This window comes from Melanerpes formicivorus, unplaced genomic scaffold (genome assembly GCF_026170545.1).
Source record: "Melanerpes formicivorus ecotype bairdi unplaced genomic scaffold, bMelFor1.0.p_v2 SCAF_6, whole genome shotgun sequence".
NCBI lineage: Eukaryota > Metazoa > Chordata > Aves > Piciformes > Picidae > Melanerpes > Melanerpes formicivorus.
The window spans coordinates 27,659,944-27,675,370 of NW_027142358.1; positions in this window are offsets into that span (position 1 = coordinate 27,659,944).

A 15,427-nucleotide genomic window follows, 5' to 3' on the forward strand; every position below is an offset into this window, starting at 1 on the left:
TATTTAAGCCTGCAGACCAAGTCCATGCTCTTTGCAGTTGGACTCCGTGTGGCCAGTTGAAGGTCTATACATTGAAGACATATATGTAGAGTGGCTACTCTACACTGAGCACTGCATGCTACCACCAGCAGGTGTTGCCAGAGATCATAGCAAGAACGGCAACAACAATTAACAAATACATCATTCTTTCCCCCCATTTTATTCCAGAGAGTCTTTCATAGGATTCCCATATCACTGATCACAATAGAAAGCAGCTAACTAATCACTTAACATCTACTAGGCATTCTTCAAGGAATGATACAGAAATACTGAGTTCAGTGGGAAAAAATAGTTGTGGTGGGTATTTTGTTTGTTTGTTTGACTTTTTATTTGTATTTGGAGCAAAGAAAAGCCAAGGATCTTCATGGGATTAGCCAAAGGGTGATGTGAATATGGAAGTTGGGATTTCTCATGCTTGGTTCCTTGGTCAGTTTGGTCATTCAGACTTCTAGGACACAAAATAAGGAAAGCAAAACATCCAACCAACTTCAGGAAAATATTAATGGGATATAAAAGAAATCTTCTATTCAGTGTAGAGATGGATATTACTTATCATGGATAAACTGATCCATCTCCAGTAACTGGAAGATTAAATGGGTAAATAAAAATGGTTATATAGGTAAGCTCCTCCTAAACTTAGGGAAAATCTTTGCTGCGAGGTACCAGAGCCCTGGAGCGGGCTTCTCAAAGAGATTGTGGAGTCTCCTCTGGAGAGATTCCAAGCCTTTCCTGGACCTGAGTACAGAATCATAGATTCATAGCACTGTTTTGGTTGGAAAAGACCTTTAAGATCATCAAGTTCAATCATTATATATCTACCAAGTCTGATGCTAAACCATCTCCCTTAGCAAATCTCTGCATCTTTTAAACACCTCCAGGGATTCATCCCTCTCCCTGTTCCAGTTTTTGATAGCCCTTTCAGTGAAGAGGTTTCTGCTATTATCCAATCTAAACCTTCTCTTGAGTGACCTAAGGCCATTTCCTCTCATCCTACCACTTGTTACAAGGGAAGAGACTGACCTCCGCCTCACTGCAACCTTCTGTACAATCTGCTATGGATGACTCTGCTTTATCAGGGAGGTTGGACTAGATGATGTCCAGAGGTGTCTTCTAACCCACCATTTTGTGATTCTCTATATGGAATGTTAAAAGCACTGGCAAAGCAAGGAAAACCTCATCTTCACCAACTTTTTCTGTGTTATTAGAACATAAGGCCTCTTGTATCTTACTTAAAATAGAGAATACTGGAATTGCTGTATGAAAAGGAATTTCAAGCTGCCCATCTGAGCTAAAGAAGTGCATCTACTAAATGTTGCCTGGTTTTGGCAGGTGTTGGGTGACAGGTTGGACTTGATGAACTTTGAGGTGTTTTCCAACCTTGTTGATTCTATGATTCTATGATAGGTTGGACTTGATGATCTCGAAGGTCTTTTCCAACCTGGTTAATTCTGTTCTATTCTATCATCCAACAGTTTAACTTTTCTCATAGTTCTCCACTGCTAAAGGTGATTAACTGCTTCTGTGGAATCGCTTATTTATTCAAGACCTTTCTGAAGAGCTGAAAGGGTATGAGAATTTCATTTGTGAAACTAGGGATTTCTCAAAGTCCATTAAAGCGCCTTTACTTCTAGAACGACACAACTTCTCCAGATGCGTCCTTTGCTTTAGTGGACCTATTTGCATCTTAGGTATTACTTAGCGTGAGTAATGTGGTAGGACTGAGCCCTTGATGATAGGCTGATTAATGAAATCCGTTCTGCTGGGTGAGCATAATGGAAAATGTGATTCTATTGGCTTCTAAAGTCTGAAATTCATCTCCATGCAAACGACACACATTTTATGTATGTCATAAGCCTTCTACTATCCTTCTGCTTAGATGGGGATTTCATCCGGTGAATGGAAGGGTGGTTGCTACATCCATTAACGTCATTAAAATGTACCCAGTAAACCCATTGCTTGTGACATTGTCTCAAGTTTGAATCTTCCCCTCAAGAAGAACTTGGATAAACTTGAGGGTGATCAATCAGTGAATCAGACCTGAAAAACCTTTTTCTGAAATGGCACATTTTGTAGGGGGGAAAAAAAAAATAAGAATTGGTTTAAAAAGAGTTCTAGTCTTTAAAAAAAAAAAAAAAGACTTTTAAGACTTTTAGTTCTAAAATGTAACTTACTATGTAATTTACTGAGGCAAAAATGTCAGCTAATTTCTAATTTGCACCTTTCTCCCTCAGCTAGCTGTTGTGGCTTGTCCTTATTCATAGTCTGCTGAATTAATGAGCTGTATGATCTGAGCTCCCCTGTTTATTTCCATGCAACTGTAAATCTTGCCCTTAAAGTTCTGGTCAATGGGCTATGAGTTCCTTACTTCTCCCATGATGAAGACAGAAAAGAGCCATATTTTCCAAACTGTGCTTCATTTCTGTAGTTCTGTTTTTGAATTCCCTCCTGTTTTTCCGGCATCCACATTTCAAAGCACAGGATCCAAGGAGGAGAGCACATATCTCAGCTGTGGGTTCACAAATCTTGAAGGCAGAAGCAATAATTCCTCACCACTCGTCCTCGATAGTCCATAATTTTCAATAATATCCCAATCTGGGGCTAACAGAGACTGTCCAATTGAGAGCAATATGTTGTGTGTTTTGATCAACAGGGAAAGGGTTTTAGGAACTTTCTCTTGTCAGATCTGGAGATATTTTTTTGTATATACATATATATATATGGAGATATATAACCCAAGCTCTAATTATTGACCAAGTTGGCACTTCATGCAACAATGTCTTTGGTTGTAAATGAGCTGGTTTTAATGGTCTGCAGCAACGCTTTCCACATCCTCTTTAGTGCCAAGTTTGAATGATGGAATTTGCTATATATGCTGACACTTTTTATTCTTAAACACCTGACGTGCAAGATGTTCCCGGGAGTTTTAAAGGGTAAGATAAAATGTCAAAAATTGTTCCAAAGTATCATGTATATATTTTTTTTTTTTCCTTCAGAAAGTTACATACTCAAAACTCTAATCAGTCCTCCTGGATTTTTGAAATCCCTTGTTATCAGGGCGGTGTGAAAACTGGACCAGAGATGAAGAAAATGGTATTTTTATAGAACGGTCCTTTGAGATGGGGCTGCTCCTCTGTTGTCAATGTAGGCCAAAGTGCCAGTGGGAAGTGCAGTACATGACCTTAGTCAATTAGCAAGGTCTCCTTAATCTCTTGGGATTACTTTGATCTGCAATATCAAGTCTAACGCCTTAATGAAATTTTACAGATAGTCACAGAAGACATCCATGTAGTGAGAAAACAATTTCATTTTATACCTAAACTCCTAACACATGCTTAATAAATCCCCAGAAGGGAAATAATAACTATAACCATATTCAACATAAATTTCTTTCTTTTTTTTTTCCCCCCTTTTTTTTTCTTGTCTTTTTTTTTTTTTTTCACACTATGTTTATGGCTGAGAAAAAAAACAAGATTATAACAGACAGGACTTTGCTTCTGAAAACTGGGAACTGCTCAAGCAGCTGATTCACATTTTTCTTGTGGAAAACATGTTATTTGTGTTAGCTTTTTAAAATCTCCTGAAATAAGGGTGCTGTGTCCAATCTTGATTGTGTTGGTTGTGTGGATATATTTCAGATATATGAAATTGCCATAGCAGATCACTATCTTGGTTTGTTTCTTTCAACCCAGCTCACTTAAAAGTGTGTGCTGATTCGAATCTTGTTTGTCACCCTTGTCTGATCAGTTTTGGTGGAGTTAATTGGCCCATTTCTGATGTAATTACTAAATAATTGTGACAAAAAAATTGGATCCTGTGTTACTTTTGCTTGCTGTTATCCTTTTTGCTCATTCAGACAATTCCACCTGAAGGCCTTGCAGGACCTAGCTTACAGAACCACAAAAAATACTTTAATAGGATTGTGTTGGTTTTTTTTCCCTGGAAAAAGGCTCCAGGATTCCCTGCCCAGAGGTCAAAGCACTGCATGGACTGACACTGTCTTAAGGAGAAGGGAGGGAGCAAAGCATAGGGTTTAATTAGGCCACAGCTTTATTAACTCAATTTGTCTGGGAATAACACAGTGATAATTCACACTGTGCATGTTTCCTTCCTTGCTGGTGGTATGTGCTGCCCCTGACCCCATGCTTCTGGGTGCCCTTTAGGTGTGGGTGATGAATTCCAATGTTTAACCTTCTCTTTTTTGCTGCTTCTTGCCTCTTCCAGCCTAGTTGGTCAAAGAGACTCATCAGGGTCCTTCACTGTTCCTGAGCAACTTGTCAGAGCATCCTGCAGTCAATCCAGGGCCTCTGCCTTGATCTCCATCTTCTGTGCAAAAATCTCAAACAGTTTCCAGGTGGGAATTGTATTATCATTATGGATGCTTGGTGGTGAAAAAGCAGAGGGGAAACCTCTCCAGCCACTGCCAGGAACCTTTGCCATGATTTTGGGGAGGTTCCCAGCAGAGCTCAGGGGGATTAGCTGCTTTGTGCAGTTGTGATGGTGGTGGCTCCTCTCTGCAGAAAGGGCTCAGGCAGAAGGTGGAGGGTTTCCACACTCTAGTAGCTCCACTGAAGCTAATTAGATGCCTTCTATGAGTAAAATAAGTGGATGTGGTTATCTCTGCTGCAGCCACCAAACCACCACAGGAAAAACATAGCATTTTTTCTCTGCTGCTGTTGCTCTCAGGGCAATCCCTCTGCTTATCTACAGCATTTCACCAAAATCTCTTTTTCCTTAGGGTCAGACCTGCAGTCCTGAGGCTTTAAAGTGGAATTTCACTCACGTGAGGGCTTCAGCATTCCCCACCACTGCTCGAGAACACACAACATCTCTCCTGATGCTCTACACGCAGAACATATCTATCCGTAATTAGATCTGATTAGAGGAACCAGAGATGTTCAAGAGCTCTCTTACATAAATTGCTTTTTGCAGTCAAATTAAGGTTTATTGCTGTGTGTCTTGTGGTTTACACCAACTCCATTTTATACCTTTGTTGTGCTTGTTGCACTCATATGGTTGTAGAGCAAAAACTAAATCAGTTCTCCCTGCAGACCCAACAAGTGAGCTTTCCAGTGTGTAGAACTCAATGGACAATCCCCATAACATTTTTCTGGTTCTTAATGCATTCAGTAACTGTAAAAACCTCTTAAAATTGAACAAGGTTATAAAACTTGGCTCTGTGCTGATTCTCCTAATTAACATATGACAGATACACGCAGTCATTCTGCTGTGCTCTCCTCCAGTAACTGCTTCACATAACGATAAAACGGCTTCCACGAGGTAGTGCAGGCACCAGCTTTGTCTTCTTGCACATCTGTTGCATTTTTTAAAGGGGGGGGGAAAAACAAGTTTTAATTTTTAAAACCTGAATTTTAATAATGCATGAAAAACTCCTGAAAATTTACACTTTGTTTTCATCCAGGTCTTGGCTTGCATCTCTTTCAGTGTCACCGAGTGGTCCCAAGGTACTCTCTGCCCCCTATATCATCCTGACCATGTCAAAGTGCTCCCAGTGAGCAAGGTGAGTAGTGCCAAATTCTGGCACTGGTAGGTCACCATCAGGATTGCTGCAAGAACACACCCCTTTAAAACATCTGAGTGAATTCAAGGGCTGTGTGAAGATCAGATCCCAAAGATGTAATAACAGCACCATTTTAGTTGGAAAAGGCCTTTAAGATCATCAAGTCCAACTCTGAATCCAACACTACCATGACCATTAAACCATGTCGTGAAGTACCATGTGCATGTGATTTTTTAATATCTCCAGGGAGAGTGACTCCACCACCTCCCTGGGCAGCCTATTCTCAGGTTAGCCAGGGAGGTGGTGGAAACTCCATGCCTGGAGACATTCAAGGTCGGACTTGATGGGTCTCTAAGCAACCTGATCTAACTGGGGATGCCCCTGCTTACTGCAGGGTGTGTAAACTGGATGACCTCTAGAGATCCCTTCCAATTCACATAATTCTGTGATTCTGGGGCTGGAATCTAGCTAGTCACAGAAACAGGTACACTTCCCACAGCAGCTCAGGCCTGGAGCATGGGTCTGGCTAGGAGGTTGTTTCTGATGATGAGTAGAAGAATGTAGTGTATCTCTCTTCAAATATTTGAACTGTTGGTCAAAACTCAAAACAGTAGTCATTTAATGTCAACAGAAACTCCTGAAAAGCAAAACTGCAAAAACACCCAGACTTTGGAAGCCTAGCACATGCTGGAGTGAACTAGATGAGTTAGGATTGTAAGCACAACTCACTATATTTCCCTAAGCAAACAAACCTTTCATTAACTATTTATAGAATATTTGGATTTCAATTGTTAACCTGTATCTGAAATATGGTAATTAAAGGGGAGGTTGTTTGTTTTTTTTCCTTTTGTTTGTTTTGTAGGGCTTTTTAATCAGGTGCATCATGAAGTCTATCTTGCTAATATTATATTCCTAGGCTTTAAGTCTTTGGCCACATGTGAGGTCTCACAAGTGTAGAGACTGAGAATGTTCTTCCTCTGGAGTTTTACATTTGGACAGTCAGTTCATGGAAACAGTAGGAGAGGGAGGAAATAACACCATCCCCATTCTCCCACCAACAGAGAAGGGAGTGTTTTAAAGATTAAGTGATTCATGCCAAAGAAATTTAACCAGGATTTTTGATTCCCTGTTCAGTGCTTCAACCTTAAGATCACACTTGAGAGGTCCTTTGGCTGGCAGTGTCCTTAAAAGATGTTATGGAGAAACACAATATTTCTACAGTTTTGGGCACAAACTGGAACCCAGGAGATTCCACCTGAACATGAGGAGAAGTTTCTCTAGTGTAAGGGTGCTGGAGCCCTGGAGCAGGCTGCCCAGAGGGGCTGTGGAATCCTCTTCTCTGGATGATTCCAAACCCACCTGGGCATTGTGATCCTGGGCAACCTGTTGTGGGTGACCCTAGATGATCTCCAGATACCCCTTCCAGCCCCCATAATGCTGGGATTTTGGGATACGTCCCTTCTCCCACCCAGAGTGGTGATGCTATGACACAAAACTTTATTTTCCCTTGCACTTTCCAGGGTCCTGCGAGGTACCTCAGGCAGTAATGAGACCCAGATGGGAGATGGCAAAGCTCTCCTTAATGACTGTTGATGTTTTCCTGTACGTTGCCTAATAGAAGCAGACAGCAGAGATTCTTATCTTAACATGGGAAGCCTGACAACACAATATTTCTCTTGATGCCAGGATTATTTTGTTATAGACTCTAAAAACACACTACAAAAATTACTCAGATTATGTGGTGTTTATGCCTGGATGCTGGTATATTTTGATTGTACAGGTGAGTCCCGTGGGCATTTTTAATTTCAAACAATCCCATATAACAATAAGAAAGCTTTCCAATCTAAATATGTGAAATCTCTGCATACAGGATTAAAAAAGAAATAAAAATCTATATTCATTGTGGGAAGGGAAGAAAAAAGAAAAAGGAAAAGATTGCAAAAGACCAAAAGCTCTAGGGTTCAAGCTAATTTTTCATCTTTTCCATGGGGAAAAACACTGGTAAATGTTAAGAAACACCCTTCAAGAACCTTTAATTTGTTTTTCACTCTCCAAGATATAGATTTTCTCCTTCTCATTTAAGTAAAAAATTTCCTGTGGGTTTCTGTAGAGTCATTTGAGAAAAAAAAAATATATATATTTGTATATTATTACATGCTTGCTAACCTAGCTTTGATTATGCTGTCAGATAAGCCTAGGCAGAATTTGACTTGTAGCCAGGTCCACTAGCTTCCAGTATCTACTCAGGAGGTATTTGTTGCTGTAGATCACAGAGAGTAATTGCAGGATCAGGCCCTCAGTCCAAAAGCTTGGTTTCATTGCAATCAGTGGCAAAATCACTTTTGACCCAGTGTGGGTCAAGATGTTGCCATAAATATCCAGTCCTTTGAAGTTACCAGGACCAGGATTAGGCGGTTTTGTTTTTGTTGTAACCTGTGATGTTTCATTTCTACAATTGATTTTGCTGTTGACCTGCCATTGAATTCAAGTACATACAAGTGGATCCTCACTGGTGAGGTCAGACCTAGAGTACTGTGTTCAGTCTTGGGCCCCTTAACACACGAAGGACATTGAGGTGCTGGAATGCATCCAGAGAAGAGCAAGAGAGCTGAAGGGCCTTGATGTCTTTTGAGGTACATCTGAGGAAACTGGGATTGTTCAGTCTTAAGAAGAGGATAGGCTAGGCTAGGCTAGGCTAGGCTAGGCTAGGCTAGGCTAGGCTAGGCTAGGCTAGAATAGAATAGAATAGAATAGAATAGAATAGAATAGAATAGAATAGAATAGAATGGAATGGAATGGAATTAACCAGGTTGGAAAAGACCTTTGACATCATAGAGTCCAACCTATCATCCAACACTATCTAATCAACTAAACCATGGCATCAAGCACCCCATCAAGTCTCTTCCTAAACACCTCCAGTGATGGTGACTCCACCACCTCCTTGGGCACTCCATTAAAAGAAGGCTGAGAGAGCACCTGATCAATGTCTATCAACATCTGAGGGGTGGATGTCAAGTGGAGGGGGCCAAGCTCTTTTTGGTGGTGCACAGTAGTAAGACAAGGAACATCAGGTACAAGCTGGAACATAGAAGGTTTCAATTAGAATAGAATGGAATGGAATGGAATGGAATGGAATGGAATGGAATGGAATGGAATAGAATAGAATAGAATAGAATAGAATAGAATAGAATAGAATAGAATAGAATAGAATTATGTGGAGTAGACACACCATTGCCCTCTACAACTCCCTGAAAGGAGGATGGAGGCAGGTGGGTTGGTCTTTTCTTACATGCAACAGGTGACAGGACAAGAGGAAATGGGCTCAAGTTGTGCCAAGAGAGGTTCAGGTTGGATATCAGAAAAATTTCTTCCCAGAACGGGTTATCAGGCATTGGAACAGGCTGCCTAGGGAGGTGGTGGAGAGACCATTCCTGGAGATATTTGAAAGATGCTTGGAGATGGTGGTGAGGGACAGATGCATGTAATATGTATGAACAGATATAAATTTGTATGCATCTATTGTGTGCAAAAGCACCCTGGAATGGACATTTTGTTAATCATACCAGGGGTTTAAGTAAATTTATTAGAATAAACCTTTATTAGAATAAACCAAACCAGGTTGGAAGAGACCTTCAAGATCATCGTGTCCAACCCATCAACCAATCCAACCCACCCAAACAGCTAACCCATGGCACCAAGTACCCCATCAAGTCTCCTCCTGAACACCTCCAATGATGGCGACTCCACCACCTCCCTGGGCAGCCCATTCCAATGGGCAATCACTCTTTCTGTATAGAACTTCTTCCTAACATCCAACCTGAACCTCCCCTGGCGCAGCCTGAGACCTAGCACCTTGACTTTTCTAAAGTGATAAGTTTATACTCATTAATCAACATCCAAAATATCCTGAAAGGATGTCGAAGAGAGGTAGTAGTTGGCCTCTTCTGCCAAACAACAAGTGATAGGAAAAAGGGAAATGGACTCAAGTTGCACCTGGGTCAGTTTAGGCTGGACATCAGGAAAAACATCTCCTCTGAAAGAGTTGTCAAACCCTGGAAAAAGTTGCCTAGGCCAGTGGTGGATTCCTCATTTATGAAGGGGTTTGAAAGACATGTAGTTGTGGTGCTGAAGGTGATCTGGGAGTGCAGGGTTAACAGTTGGATGTTATGATCTTGAAGGTCTCTTCCAACCAAAATGGTTCTATGTTTCCACGACTGAATAAACATTCAGGTAGCTAAGTCTTACAATCTCCATTTTACAGAAGGGTAAGCAGAGGCAGATCAACAAAAGAGGCTGATGGCAGTTGGCTGTTGCCAGCTTTAGAGACAAGAAATTGCTGTTGGAGCCAGCAGTATCGAAAAGCAGATTTTGAATGTTTCTGTGCTCATCATTCACTGCTCAGTGTTGGTGTTCCAAAGTGCTCTGCTACAACTGTGTTTTATTTGCAGTCGGAAATTGCTGTTCTTGTAGAATTCAGCTGCAAAGCTTCAGTTGTTGTAGTGAGGGTGAAATTGCATAGAAGTTATGGTAGACTTAAATAATAACAGCATTTGCCTCTTGCCCTGGAGTTACAGATATGTGCACGTGGACAGGCCTGTTTATCCTTGCAAATTGCCATCACCTCACTCTCTGCAGCAGGAAGGTGTGGATATGCATGCAGAACGCTGTGGAGATTCAAGTGGTCTTTATTTCAATATCTAAGATCGAACCTCATTAAAAGAACTTCCTACATCATTTATCAAAGCAAGTCAGAGGGAGGTTCAGAGCAGACCACAGTAGCCAATGACCTCCAATCTTAATTTCACAATATTAATATAGTTTATGTTATGCAAGGTGTAATTTCTTTTCAGCTTTACATGTCTTAAACACATGTGAAATGAAAATAGAATGCTGTTTCCATTAAATGAGGTGCTTTTCTTTCAATTTCCATGCCATTGACAAAGTTTTGGCCTCCACCTTAATAAGTTCCACTTGGATATTTTGAAGTTATCTTTAACTTGGCTTTGTTCTCCAGAACTTATCCACACAAGTATTTGCAGGTGTGTGAGAAAATAAGCTTTCCATTTAATGAGTTGTACGCTACATTTATTATTCTCATCTGTCCATGTCCATATCTGGAAAGACATTCACTCTATAAATGCTCTCGTGGCTGGGATGTTGAGCTGGAGTTACACCAGGTGATGGTGGTTCTGTGTGTGGGGCCAGCCAGGGGTCTGCTGGTCACTTTGGAAAGTAATCTGAGGCATAAATAGAATTTCAGCAAGAGAAAAGTCTTGTGTTGGCATCCTGTGCAGCAGCTTGTGTTGGCTGGAGCTAGCCAGGAAGGCAAGACAGAATTTAATTTGCAGTAATATCATCTTACAGCGTGATTATTAATATCACACGTTGTCCTGTAATAGGATAAGGGATAATGGATACAAACCGGAACCTAGGAAATTCCACCTCAGCCAGAAGAAAAACTTCTTTACTGCAAGGGTGACAGAGCCCTAGAACTGGCTGCCCAGAGAGGTTGTGGAGTCTCCTTCTTTAGAGACTTTCAAGACTGGATGTGTTCCTGTGTGGCCTGTCCCAGGTGATCCTGCTTTGGCAGGGGTGTTGAAGTCGATGATCTCTAGAGGTCCCTTCCAACCCCTACCATTCTGTGATTATTTGTTTCTCTGATAACCACTGACACTGTGACCTTTAAAAGTTTTGTCACCTTGAAAAATGAATGAGTGTGATTGGTCTATCTGCATCTGAAGTATTTCAGGAATTGCTGTGACTTTTTTGTATTCAAGTGAGAGGGGAAGGTTTTAAAGGCTTGGTCATTAGATCGGTAATCCTTTCGGTTGCACCGCAGAAAAATGTGTTAACACGTTGTCAGAATTGTTCTGTCATGCCTCATGCTCTTTCAGGATGTGCACTTCAGTAACGTTATGATCTCTGAAAGACAGAGTGAGGAAGCAAGGTTCATGCTAATGCAACCTTAGCTCTTCCTCCTGGGATGGGCTGTAATCATTTGGAATTGTCTGCTGGTATCCAGGGAGAAAATTCACTCTTGGAGAACTTTTTTTATTTATTCAAACTTGGTATTTCGATCTGAAAAGCACAGATTTTCCCGCCAAGCTTTCCATAATCATGGAAAGATTTCATTGTAATAGCCACTATTGTGCTTTATTTTATGAAGTATTGATGGGTTTGTTCTTTTTGCATGGAGGCAGAGCAAACCATGAACTGCACTTGTGCATTATGAAAGATTTATGGAAAACAAAGTTATTTTAGAATCCCCTTCTTTCACCACCGCCTCCCCTTTCCCACCATATCTGCCCCTTTTCCACCCTTCATGCCCCATTTCTTCCCCTTTTTGCCTTCAAACCCCAGAGCACCTGGGATCTGTTGGAGTCTCCTCCCACCCCAGGTGTAGCCACTTTGCCCTCCCCACCCACTCCCCTTTTTAATTCCCCCCAGGAAAGGCAGAAGCTCTAAGCTGAGCCCTTCTGGGCTGAGAGATCCTCCTCTCATCACCGGTGAGTCCTCATGGTGCACACTGGGTGATGGTGGTGGTGACAACAAAGGCCGGGGGGCCTAGTGGCCCCCCGGCTGTTAGGAACAATATCAATTGCTACTCCAATATCATCCATGGGTGCTGGCTGGGCCTCCTTGCTGGGGCTGTGGTGGTCAAGGAGCAGGAACAGTTTTGGCAGGGTGGAGGATGGTGTAGAGGCAGCAGGGGCTTCTTTGGGAAGATGAAGGGGCTGTTAAACTAAATGACCTTTAGAGGCCACTTCCAACTCTGGTGATTTTATGATCTGGCTCCAACCCCCTTGCCATGAGCAGGGACACCTTCCACTAGACCAGGTCAGCATCTTTAAGAGCATATACACTTTTTTTTTGGTTGTTTTTTTTTACTGTACAGAGAAATCAAAATGTAATATGGTAGCTAGGATGAATTGATGAATTTTGGATTTAAAACGACCTTGTTTTCAAAATAAGGTCTTCTGTATATTGACATAAGAAGTGAAATGATTACCTGAAGTTCAAGAGTGAATAAAAATGATTGGTGTAAGAACCATCTAAAATCCTGCATTTTTGTTACTATGCTATTGTTCAGCAAAATTTAGTCTTTGTCTGAAGTGTAGGTAGTGGAAACCCTGAAGTAAATTCATAATTCAAAGACAAGTTTTCTTATCAATACATTAAATTATGTTATTTCTAGAAAGAAAATTCCATAACCCATGCCTAATTTTGCAGCCTGACTCAATAAATTTTGATTCAGAAAAAGGGTAGGAAGGATACTCCGGGAAAGTTGGGCTAGATGATCTTCAGAGCTCCTTTCCAACTCCTACCACACCCTGATTCTGTGACAGGCATTTGTTAATAGCTAGCTTTGCTTCCAAACACACTGAAATATATGGAAATAAATATTCTTCTCTTTACTAATGTACTTTTTTTCCCCCAGAAATATGTCAAAGGGGATTATTTCAGCAATTAGCCTCAAAATTTTGTGGGTCTTACATTTAAACAGCTTTCCTTTACAAGCCTTTGTAGTACCTCAACAATTAAGTTTTGTTTCTGAGCTAGAAAAATGGTAACTGCCTTAGTAAATTAATAACTTGTTGGAATTCTGCTGTGCCCCTAAGAAATAAAGGTGGTGTGACCATTTGAGGACAGCCTCAAATGGTCACAGGTGGATATATATATATATTAACAAAAAAAAGGATTATTACTTAATTTACTTCCTTTTTAACAGCTCTTCTCAGTGAGGTCAAAGTAAAATGTGCCTTGTGATATAATAAGAAATATTTTATCACTACCAATTTGTAGTTTTCAAGCCTTTCTGCAGCTGCAGTTGAGAGTTTGTACACATGTGGAAGGTGGAAGGCTTGGGGTTTGTATTCTAGCATCTCTTTAAAGTGACAGCTGAGTCTTCAGTCACAAGCCTCCTTGTAGAGCCCAAGCTGCTCTCTTTTTATATCAAACATTTCTTTCCACACTCCCTGCATAGCTTGGAGATTGATAATTTGGGACACATTAGCTTGAGTTATGGATATGAACTACAAGCCAGGAAGCTCCATCTCAACATGAGGAGGAACTACTTTGCTGTAAGGATCACAGAGCACAGGAACAGGCTCCCGAAGAGAGGCTGCAGAGTCTCTGTCTCTGGAGACTTTCAAGACTCCTCTGGATGCATTCCTGTGCAACCTGCACTAGATTCTATAGTCTGGCTCCAGCAAGGAGATTGGACTAGATGATCTCCAGAGGTCCCTTCCAATCCCTAACATCCTGTGATCAGCTAAACCTGCTGAAGAATGCAAAGTACAGCAGCACATTGTGATAGTTCAGTAGGTGATTTGATAAACTATGCTATAAAATTTGAGCACAAAATTATAAAGTCAGGACTGGATATGTGCTACCATTCTTTGTTTTATTTGGATGGCTGCTATGTTTTTTTGAGTTGAGATTGCTATTTATATGAATACTCATTAATTTTTTACAGAGTTGGGTTTTTAGGGTTTGGGTTTTTTGGGGGGTGAGAGGGGGAAGGGTTTTAAAAGCTACAGCAAGAAAATAAACCTCAAACAAGACCTTAGTCTTCATGCCTGAAATTATGCCATCAATGAAGTCAGTGGCAACACTATGGACTTCAAGATCTGTAGGATTTGACCTCTCAGTTTTGAAGCTGCATTGGCAAGAAAGAACAAATAGATCCTGCAAAATGATAGATGAACTTCATAACTACTGCCTCACTCCTCAGACAGGCTACGCAATAAATTACCCCAAAAATCTAGTGCTGGCTTTCTCTATTGAGCTAATAAGTAGTCAGGCCAGCTTAGTACATGTTCTTAAACATGCTGAATAAGCTGAGAATGAGAACACTATTAGCGGTATGTATTTTATAGTTTCATAGTTTCATTCAGGGTTGGAAGGGACCACAAGGATCATCTAGTTCCAACCCCCCTGCCATGGGCAGGGACACCCTACACTAGATCAGGCTGGCCAGAGCCTCATCCAGCCTGCTCTTAAACACCCCCAGGGACGGGGCCTCAACCACCTCCCTGGACAACCCATTCCAGGGTTTCACCACTCTCATGGTGAAGAACCTCCTCCTCACATCCAGCCTGAATCTCCCCACCTCCAGCTTCATTCCATTCCCCCTAGTCCTATCACTACCTGAGATCCTGAGAAGTCCTTCCCCAGCCTTCCTGTAGGCTCCCTTCAGATACTGGAAGGCGACAATTAGGTCACCTCGGAGCCTTCTCTTCTGCAGACTGAACAGCCCCAACTCCTTCAGTCTGCTCCAGCCCTCTGATCATCCTTGTGGCCCTTCCCTGGACACGTTCCAATTTTAAGGGCTTGGACCAAAACTTTCCAATGTCAGAGTGCATTGGATCAAACTCTAATAAGCCGATCAAGTAGACACCTGGTTTCTTTAAAAATCTGGCCTTGCTTTACTCTTTGCATGAGGCTTACCGTGATGCCAATATTTTACCTTCTAGAGCACAGGCCTTTCAGAACTGAAAGGTTGATTTTTATTATTAAAAAAAAAAAAATCACTTGAAAATAATTATTTTCTTCTTCTCTGTGCCTAACAGGTTTTGTTCTGATTAAAAGTGAAGTCAAAATACGGGGGGAAAAAAATTAGGATAAATTGGCTTGGCTGAAAAAAATTAAGTGACTCAGAAAGAGGTGATAATATCCCAAACCATTCCTGCAAGCTCCCCTATAAATAGCCTTGCTAAAATCGATTCTTTCCACCCAAGGCAGCTTGTGGCAACCATTTTCCCAAGCAGTCTTTTCATCTGCTTGTTTATCCAGAGCCTCCCTGTACATAAGTGCTTGCTGGAAGGTTGACCCTTGGGGCTCTTCCCACATTTAATTCCCTGCTGGCAG